Source organism: Arachis ipaensis, chromosome B3 (assembly GCF_059453495.1).
Source record: "Arachis ipaensis isolate K30076 ecotype BB chromosome B3, ASM5945349v1, whole genome shotgun sequence".
NCBI classification, from domain to species: Eukaryota; Viridiplantae; Streptophyta; class Magnoliopsida; order Fabales; family Fabaceae; genus Arachis; species Arachis ipaensis.
In genome coordinates, this window is record NC_142438.1 from 75,735,230 (window position 1) to 75,744,780 (window position 9,551).

General features: G+C 38.1%; 1 non-coding gene across 1 annotated transcript; it reads left to right on the plus strand.

Annotated features, from left to right (window-relative positions):
• The first annotated feature begins 4,760 nt into the window (after positions 1-4,760).
• Positions 4,761-4,868, plus strand: LOC148571167 (small nucleolar RNA R71). The gene has a single exon (XR_015907953.1). It is a non-coding gene; the product is annotated as a small nucleolar RNA R71 (small nucleolar RNA).
• The last annotated feature ends 4,683 nt before the right edge of the window (positions 4,869-9,551 follow it).

The window sequence follows — 9,551 nt, forward strand, 5'->3', positions numbered from 1 at the left end:
ATCACCTTCATCACGTTCTTGGGTGCGAATAGATATCTTAGAAGCGAAATAAGAAGAATTGAATAGAAAACAGTAGTACTATGCATTAATCTTTGAGGAACAGCAGAGCTCCACACCTTAATCTATGGAGTGTAGAAACTCTACCGTTGAAAATACATAAGTGAAGGTCCAGGCATGGCCGAGATGGCCAGCCCCCTAAAATGTGATCAAAGGATCATAAGGTGATCCAAAGATGCCTAATACAATAGTAAGAGGTCCTATTTATAATAAACTAGCTACTAGGGTTTACATGAGTAAGTATTTGATGTATAAATCCACTTCCGGGGCCCACTTGGTGTGTGTTTGGGCTGAGCTTAATGTGTTGCACGTGCAGAGGCCATTTGTGGAGTTGAACGCCAGTTTTTGTGCCAGTTTGGGCGTTCAACTCTGGTTTCGGATCCTTTTCTGGCGCTGGACGCCAGATTTGGGTAGAAAGCTGGCGTTGAACGCCCGTTTACGTCATCAATTCTTGGCCAAAGTATGGACTATTATATATTGCGGGAAAGCCCTGGATGTCTACTTTCCAACGCAATTGGAAGCGCGCCATTTCGAGTTCTGTAGCTCCAGAAAATCCACTTTGAGTGCAGGGAGGTCAGAATCCAACAGCATCAGCAGTCCTTTTTCAACCTCTGAATCTGATTTCTGCTCAAGTCCCTCAATTTCAGCCAGAAAATACCTGAAATCACAGAAAAACACACAAACTCATAGTAAAGTCCAAAAATGTGAATTTAACACAAAATCTATTAAAAACATCCCTAAAAGTAACTAGATCCTACTAAAAACATACTAAAAACAATGTCAAAAAGCGTATAAATTGTCCGCTCATCACAACACCAAACTTAAATTGTTGCTTGTCCCCAAGCAACTGAAAATCAAAATAGGATAAAAAGAATAGAATATACTATAAATTCCAAACTATCAATGAAACAGAGCTTCAATCATATGAGCGGGACTTATAGCTTTTTGCCTCTTGAATAGTTTTGGCATCTCACTTTATCCATTGAGGTTCAGAATGATTGGCATCTATAGGAACTTCAGATTTCGAATAGTGTTATTGACTCTCTTAGTTCAGTATGATGATTCTTGAACACAGCTTCTTTATGAGTCTTGGCCGTGGCCCTAAGCATTTTGTTTTCCAATATTACCACCGGATACATAAATGCCACAGACACATAATTGGGTGAACCTTTTCAGATTGTGACTCAGCTTTGCTAAAGTCCCCAATTAGAGGTGTCCAGGGTTCTTAAGCACACTCTTTTTTTTTTGCTTTGGACCTTGACTTTAACCGCTCAGTCTCAAGTTTTCACTTGACACCTACATGCCACAAGCACATGGTTAGGGACAGCTTGGTTTAGCCACTTAGACCAGGATTTTATTCCTTTAGGCCCTCCTATCCACTGATGCTCAAAGCCTTGGGATCCTTTTTATTTGCCCTTGCCTTTTGGTTTTAAGGGTTATTGGCTTTTTGCTCTTGCCTCTTGGTTTTAAGAGCTTTTGGCTTTTTCTGCTTGCTTTTTCTTTCTATTTTTTTTTTCGCCTATTTTTTTTCCTGTAAGCTTTGTTCTTTGCTGCTTTTTCTTGCTTCAAGAATCATTTTTTATGATTTTTCAGATTATCAAATAACATGTCTCCTAGTCATCATTCTTTCAAGAGCCAACATATTTAACATTCTTAAACAACAACTTCAAAAGACATATGCACTGTTCAAGCATACATTCAGAAAACAAGAAGCATTATCACCACATCAATATAATTAAACTAAGTTCAAGGATAAATTCAAAACTCATGTACTTCTTGTTCTTTTGAATTAAAACAGTTTTTATTTTAAGAGAGGTGATGGATTCATAGGACATTCATAACTTTAAGACAAAGTTACTAACTACTAATGATCATGTAATGAAGACACAAACATAGATAAGCACATAACATAGAAAACGAAAAACAGAGAAAGTAAGAACAAGGAATGAGTCCACCTTAGTGATGTCCTTGAGCTCTTCTATGTCTCTTCCTTGCCTTGGCTGCTCCTCCTTCATTGCTTTTAGATCTTCTCTGATTTCATGAAGGATGATGGAGTGCTCTTGATGTTCCACCCTTAGTTGCTTCCAATAATTGTGTGGAAGAAAATGTATCCCCTGAGGTATCTCAGGGATCTCTTGATTTGCAGTCAAATGTTCTACCACTGAGCTATAGACCCTTGATGGAAGCTTTTGTCTTCCCTTTCCTCTTTCTAGAGGTTTCTCTGGCCTTAGGTGCCATCAATGGTTATGGAAAAAACAAAAAAGCTATGCTTTTACCACACCAAACTTAGAATGTTGCTCGTCCTCGAGCAAAAGAAGAAAGAATAGAAGAAGAAGAAGAGGATATGGAGGAGATGGATGGAGGTGCGTATTCGGCCATATGGGTGGGATTGGGTGGGAAAGAGATGTTGAATTTTGAAGGTAGTGGTGTTTGGATGTGAGTGGTAAAGGGTTAATAAGGAAGAGTGTTTATTGGGAATAGAGGATGATTGAGAAAAGAGAAGAGAGTGAGTGGAGGTAGGTGGGGATCCTGTGGGGTCCACAGATCCTGAGGTGATCCTGTGAGGTCCCAGATCTTGAGGTGTCAAGGCATTTACATCCCTGCACCAATTTAGGCATGCAAAATGCCCTTGCACACAACTCTGGGCGTTCAGCGCCAGGTTGGTGCCCATTTTGGGCGTTCAACGCCCCTTTGCTGCCATTTCTGGCGTTGAACGCCAGAACCATGCTTGTTTTGGGCGTTCAGTGCCAGGATGCTCCCATTCTGGGCGTTCAGCGCCAGAACTATGCTCTGTTCTGGCGTTTGAACGCCAGACAGATGCTCCTCCAGGGTGTGATTTTTCTTCTACTGTTTTTTATTCCTGTTTTTGATTTTTTTGTTTATTTTGTGACTCCACATGATCATGAACCTAAGAAAACATGAAAAACAATAAAAATAAGAATTAGATAAACATTGGGTTGCCTCCCAACAAGCGCTTCTTTAATGTCAATAGCTTGACAGTGGGCTCTCATGGAGCCTCACAGATGTGCAGAGCTTTGTTGAGACTCTCCAACACCAAACTTAGAGTTTGGATATGGGAGTTCAACACCAAACTTAGAGTTTGGTTGTGGCCTCCCAACACCAAACTTAGAGTTTGACTGTGGGGGCTCTGGTTGACTCTGCCTTGAGAGAAGCTTTTTCTGCTTCCTCTCCATGGTTGCAGAGGGAGATCCTTGAGTTTTAAACACAAGGGAGTCCTCATTCCATTGAAGGATTATTTCACCTCTGTCAACATTAATCACAGCTCTTGCTGTGGCCAGGAAAGGTCTTCCTAGGATGATGGATTCATCCTCTTCCTTTCCAGTATCCAGGACTATGAAATCAGCAGGGATGTAAAGGCCTTCAACCTTTACTAATACGTCCTCTACTTGTCCATAAGCCTGTTTTCTAGAGCTGTCTGCCATCTCTAATGAGATTTTAGCAGCTTGCACCCCATAGATTCCCAGTTTCTCTATTACAGAGAGGGGCATGAGGTTTATTCCTGAACCAAGGTCACACAGAGCCTTAAAGATCATGGTGCCTATGGTACAGGGTATTATGAACTTTCCAGGATCCTGTCTCTTCTGAGGCAATGTCAGTTGATCCAGATCACTTAGTTCATTGATGAACAAGGGAGGTTCAACTTCCCAAGTATCAATGCCAAATAATTTGTTATTTAGCTTCATGATTGAACCAAGAAACTTGGCAGTTTGCTCTTCAGTAACATCCTCATTCTCTTCAGAAGAGGAATACTCATCAGAGCTCATGAAGGGCATAAGGAGGTTCAATGGGATCTCTATGGTCTCTAGATGGGCCCCAGAGTCCTTTGGTTCCTCAGAGGGAAGCTCCTTATTGACCAATGGACGTCCCAGGAGGTCTTCCTCCTTGGGATTCACATCCTCTCCTCTCCTCACAGGTTCGGCCATGGCGCTTATGTCAATGGCCTTGCACTCTCCTTTTGGATTCTCTTCTGTATTACTTGGGAGAGTACTAGGAGGGATTTCAGTGATCCTTTTACTCAGCTGGCCCACTTGTGCTTCCAGATTTCTAATGGAAGACCTTGTTTCATTCATGAAACTTACAGTGGCTTTAGATAGATCAGAGACTAGATTTGCTAAATTAGAAGCATTTTGTTCAGAGTTCTCTGTCTGTTGCTGAGTTGATGATGGAAAAGGCTTGCTGTTGTTAAACCTGTTTCTTCCACCATTGTTAAAGCCTTGTTGAGGCTTTTGATCCTTCCATGAGAAATTTGGATGATTTCTCCATGATGAGTTATAGGTGTTTCCATAAGGTTCACCTAAGTAGTTCACCTCTGCTATTGCAGGGTTCTCAGGATCATAAGCTTCTTCTTCAGGAGAAGCCTCTTGAGTACTGTTGGATGCAGCTTGCATTCCATTCAGACTCTGAGAAATCATATTGACTTGCTGAGTCAATATTTTATTCTGAGCCAATATGGCATTCAGAGTATCAACTTCAAGAACTCCCTTCTTCATAGGCGTCCCATTACTCACAGGATTCCTTTCAGAAGTGTACATGAACTGGTTATTAGCAACCATGTCAATGAGTTCTTGAGCTTCTGCAGGCGTTTTCTTTAGGTGAATGGATCCACCTGCAGAAGTGTCCAGTGACATCTTTGATAGCTCAGATAAACCATCATAGAATATATCCAGGATGGTCCATTCTGAAAGCATGTCAGAAGGACACTTTTTGATCAACTATTTGTATCTTTCCCAAGCTTCATAGAGGGATTCACCTTCTTTCTGTCTGAAGGTTTGAACATCAGCTCTAAGCTTGCTCAGCTTTTGAGGAGGAAAGTACTTGGCTAAGAAAGTCGTGACTAGCTTATCCCAAGAGTTCAGGCTGTCTTTGGGTTGAGAATCCAACCATAATCTAGCTCTGTCTCTTACAGCAAAAGGGAAAAGCATGAGCCTGTAGACTTCAGGATCTACTCCATTAGTCTTAACAGTATCACATATCTGCAAGAATTCAGTTAAGAACTGAAAGGGATCTTCAGATGGAAGTCCATGAAACTTGCAGTTCTGCTGCATCAGAGAAACTAATTGAGGTTTCAGCTCAAAGTTGTTTGCTCCAATGGTAGGAATGGAGATGCTTCTTCCATGTAAATTGGAATTAGGTGCAGTGAAGTCACCAAGCATCTTCCTTATATTATTATTATTTTTGGCTGCCATCTCCTTTTCCTGTTCGAAAATTTCTGAAAGGTTATCTCTGGATTGTTGTATTTTAGCTTCTCTTAATTTTTTTCTTCAGAGTCCTTTCAGGTTCTGGATCTGCTTTAACAAGAATGTTCTTGTCCTTGCTCCTGCTCATATGACAAAGAAGATGGCACAGAAAAAATAGTAATAATAATATGGATCCTTTATACCACAGTATAGGGATCCTTGTGTTAGTAGAAGAAAAGAAGGGAAGAAAATCTGAACTCAGAGAGAGAGGGGGTTCGGATTTTTGGAGAGTTGAAGGAAAGATGTTAGTATATCAATAAACAAATAGAAGAAGATGAGAGGGGGAAGTGAATTTTAGAAAACAATTTTTGAAAAAGAGTTAGTGATTTTTGAAAATAGTTTTTGAAAAAGGTTAGTATTTTTTTCGAATTTTTTTTTAAATAAAAAATAAAAATAATTAGTTAATAAAAAAGAAATTTTTGAAAAAGAGGGAAGATATTTTCGAAAATTAGACAGAGAGAGAGTTAGTTAGGTAGTTTTGAAAAAGTTAAGAAACAAACAAATAGTTAGTTAGTTGAAACAAATTTTGAAAATCAATTTTGAAAAGATAAGAAGTTAGGAAGTTAGAAAAGATATTTTGAAAATCAATTTTTTGAAAAAGATAAGATGAGAAGATATTTTTGAAAAGATATGATAGAAATTAGTTTTGAAAAAGATTTGATTTTTAAAATCTCAATTAATGACTTGATTCACAAGAAATCACAAGGTATGATTCTAGAACTTAAAGTTTGAATCTTTCTTAACAAGCAAGTAACAAACTTCAAATTTTTGAATCAAAACATTAATTGATTATGTTATTTTCGAAAATTTGATATAAAAATAAGAAAAAGATTTTTGAAAAATATTTTTGAAATTTTCGAAAATAACTAAGAATTTTGAAAAAGATTTGATTTTTGAAAAAGATTTTGAAAAAGATAAGATTTTCAAATTGAAAATTTGATTTGACTCATAAGAAACAATTTGATTTTAAAAACTTTTGAAAAAGTCAACTCAAATTTTCGAATTTGATGAGAGAAAAAGGGAAAGATATTTTTTTTTATTTTTGAAATTTTTATGAAATCATGAAAATTATGCAATGCATGAAATTTTTAGATCAAAACAATGAATGCATGCAAGAATGCTATGAATGTCAAGATGAACACCAAGAACACCATGAATGTCAAGATGAACATCATAGACACAATTTTGAAAAAAATTTAATGCAAAGAAAACATGCAAGACACCAAACTTAGAATTCTTTACTGCTTACGCACTAAGAATTCAAGAATGCATATGATAAACATGAAAAGACACAAAACAAAAAATCATCAAGATCAAACAAGAAGACTTACCAAGAACAACTTGAAGATCATGAAGAACACCATGAATGCATGAAATTTTCGAAAAATGCAAGATGCACATGCAATTGACACCAAACTTATGATATGACTCAAGACTCAAACAAGAAACATGAAATATTTTTTATTTTTGTGATTTTCTAAATTTTTTTGGATTTTTATTTTATATTTTTTTTGAAAAATTATTTTGAAAAAGAAAAATAAGGATTCCAAAATTTTTAATATGAATTCCAGGAATCTTATGCTCCAAAGCTCCAATCAAAGGGTCAGGCATGGCTTAATAGCCAGCAAAGCTTTAGCATATAATTACATGGACTGGAGTGATTAGTTGAATACCAATCCCCAAGCAGTTTGGGTATGGCTTTACAGCCAGATAGGATTCAACATGTTTCATGAAACACTAGAATTCATTCTTAAAAATCTTGAAGCCATAGAATAATTTATTTTTGAAAACATTATTTTTATTATTTTATTTTATTTTATTTTATTTTTCGAAAACAAAAGAAAAATTTTTGAAAGCTTTTTGAAAAATTTTTGAAAACAAAACAAAAAGAAAATTACCTAATCTGAGCAACAAGATGAACCGTCAGTTGTCCAAACTCGAACAATCCCCGGCAACGGCGCCAAAAACTTGGTGCACGAAATTGTGATCTCCAGGCTCGAACAAATCCTGGTAATGGCTCCAAAGCTTGGTGCTCTGATCTTAATTCATGATTGTCACAACTTCGATACAACTAACCAGCAAGTGCACTGGGTCATCCAAGTAATACCTTACGTGAGTAAGGGTCGAATCCCACGGAGATTGTTGGTATGAAGCAAGCTATGGTCACCTTGTAAATCTCAGTCAGGCAGATATAAAGTGATAATGGTGTTTTCGAATATTATATAATAAAATAGGGATAGAGATACTTATGTAATTCATTGGTAGGAATTTCAGATAAGTGAATGGAGATGCTTTTCGTTCCTCTAAACCTCTGCTTTCCTGCTATCTTCATCCAATCAGTCTTACTCCTTTCCATGGCTGGCTTTATGTGATACATCACCACTGTCAATGGCTACTTTCGGTCATCTCTCGGGAAAATGATCCAATGCCCTGTCACGGCACGGCTAATCGTCTGGAGGCATCACCCTTGTCAATGGCTTCATCTTATCCTCTCAGTGAATAATATGCTCACGCACCCTGTCACGGCACGGCTATTCATCTGTCGGTTCTCGATCATGCTGGAATAGGATTTACTATCCTTTTGCGTCTGTCACTAACGCCCTGCAATCGCGAGTTAGGAGCTCGTCACAGTCATTCAATCATTGAATCCTACTCGGAATACCACAGACAAGGTTTAGACCTTCCGGATTCTCTTGAATGCCGCCATCATTCTAGCTTACGCCACGAAGATTCTGGTTAGGAGATCTAAGAGATATTCATTCTAGCTTAATTCATGTAGAACGGAAGTGTTTGTCAGGCACGCGTTCATAAGGGAGAAGGATGATGAGCGTCACACATAATCATCACCTTCATCACGTTCTTGGGTGCGAATAAATATCTTAGAAGCGAAATAAGAAGAATTGAATAGAAAACAGTAGTACTATGCATTAACCTTTGAGGAACAGCAGAGCTCCACACCTTAATCTATGGAGTGTAGAAACTCTACCGTTGAAAATACATAAGTGAAGGTCCAGGCATGGCCGAGATGGCCAGCCCCCTAAAACGTGATCAAAGGATCATAAGGTGATCCAAAGATGCCTAATACAATAGTAAGAGGTCCTATTTATAATAAACTAGCTACTAGGGTTTACATGAGTAAGTATTTGATGTATAAATCCACTTCCGGGGCCCACTTGGTGTGTGTTTGGGCTGAGCTTAATGTGTTGCACGTACAGAGGCCATTTGTGGAGTTGAACGCCAGTTTTTGTGCCAGTTTGGGCGTTCAACTCTGGTTTTGGATCCTTTTCTGGCGCTGGACGCCAGATTTGGGTAGAAAGCTGGCATTGAACGGCAGTTTACGTCGTCAAATCTTGGCCAAAGTATGGACTATTATATATTGCTGGAAAGCCCTGGATGTCTACTTTCTAACGCAATTGGAAGCGCGCCATTTCGAGTTCTTTAGCTCCAGAAAATCCACTTTGAGTGCAGGGAGGTCAGAATCCAACAGCATCAGCAGTCCTTTTTCAACCTCTGAATCTGATTTCTGCTCAAGTCCCTCAATTTCAGCCAGAAAATACCTGAAATCACAGAAAAACACACAAACTCATAGTAAAGTCCAGAAATGTGAATTTAACACAAAATCTATTAAAAACATCCCTAAAAGTAACTAGATCCTACTAAAAACATACTAAAAACAATGTCAAAAAGCGTATAAATTGTTCGCTCATCAATGGCCCTAGCAATGGCCAAGAACGGTCTTCCCAGTATGATGGAGTCGCCCTCATCCTGATCTGAATCTAAGATCACAAAATCTGCAGGGAAGATGAATTTGTCTACCTTGACTAGAAGGTTCTCAATTATACCTGATGTGTTTTTTATGGAAAAACGAATTTCCAAAACACCCAAACCTAACCGGCAAGTATACCGGGTCGCATCAAGTAGTAAAACTCACGTGAGTGAGGTCGATCCCACAGGGATTGATGGATCAAGCAACTTTAGTGGGTGATTAGTTTAGTCAAGCTAACATTGAAGTGAATTGTATGAAATTGTAGCCAACAGAAAGTAAATGACAATGAATTTAAAGTTGCAGAATGTAAATTAGAATGTAAATTGGCAAGTAATTTAAAGAGCAAGAAATGTAAATTGCAAGAATCTTAAATTGCAAGAAAAGTAAATTGCATGAAATTAAAGGGGAGTGGGTGCTGAAAATTAAAGAAAGAAATAGATCAAGCAAATGGAAATTTAAATTACCGGAAG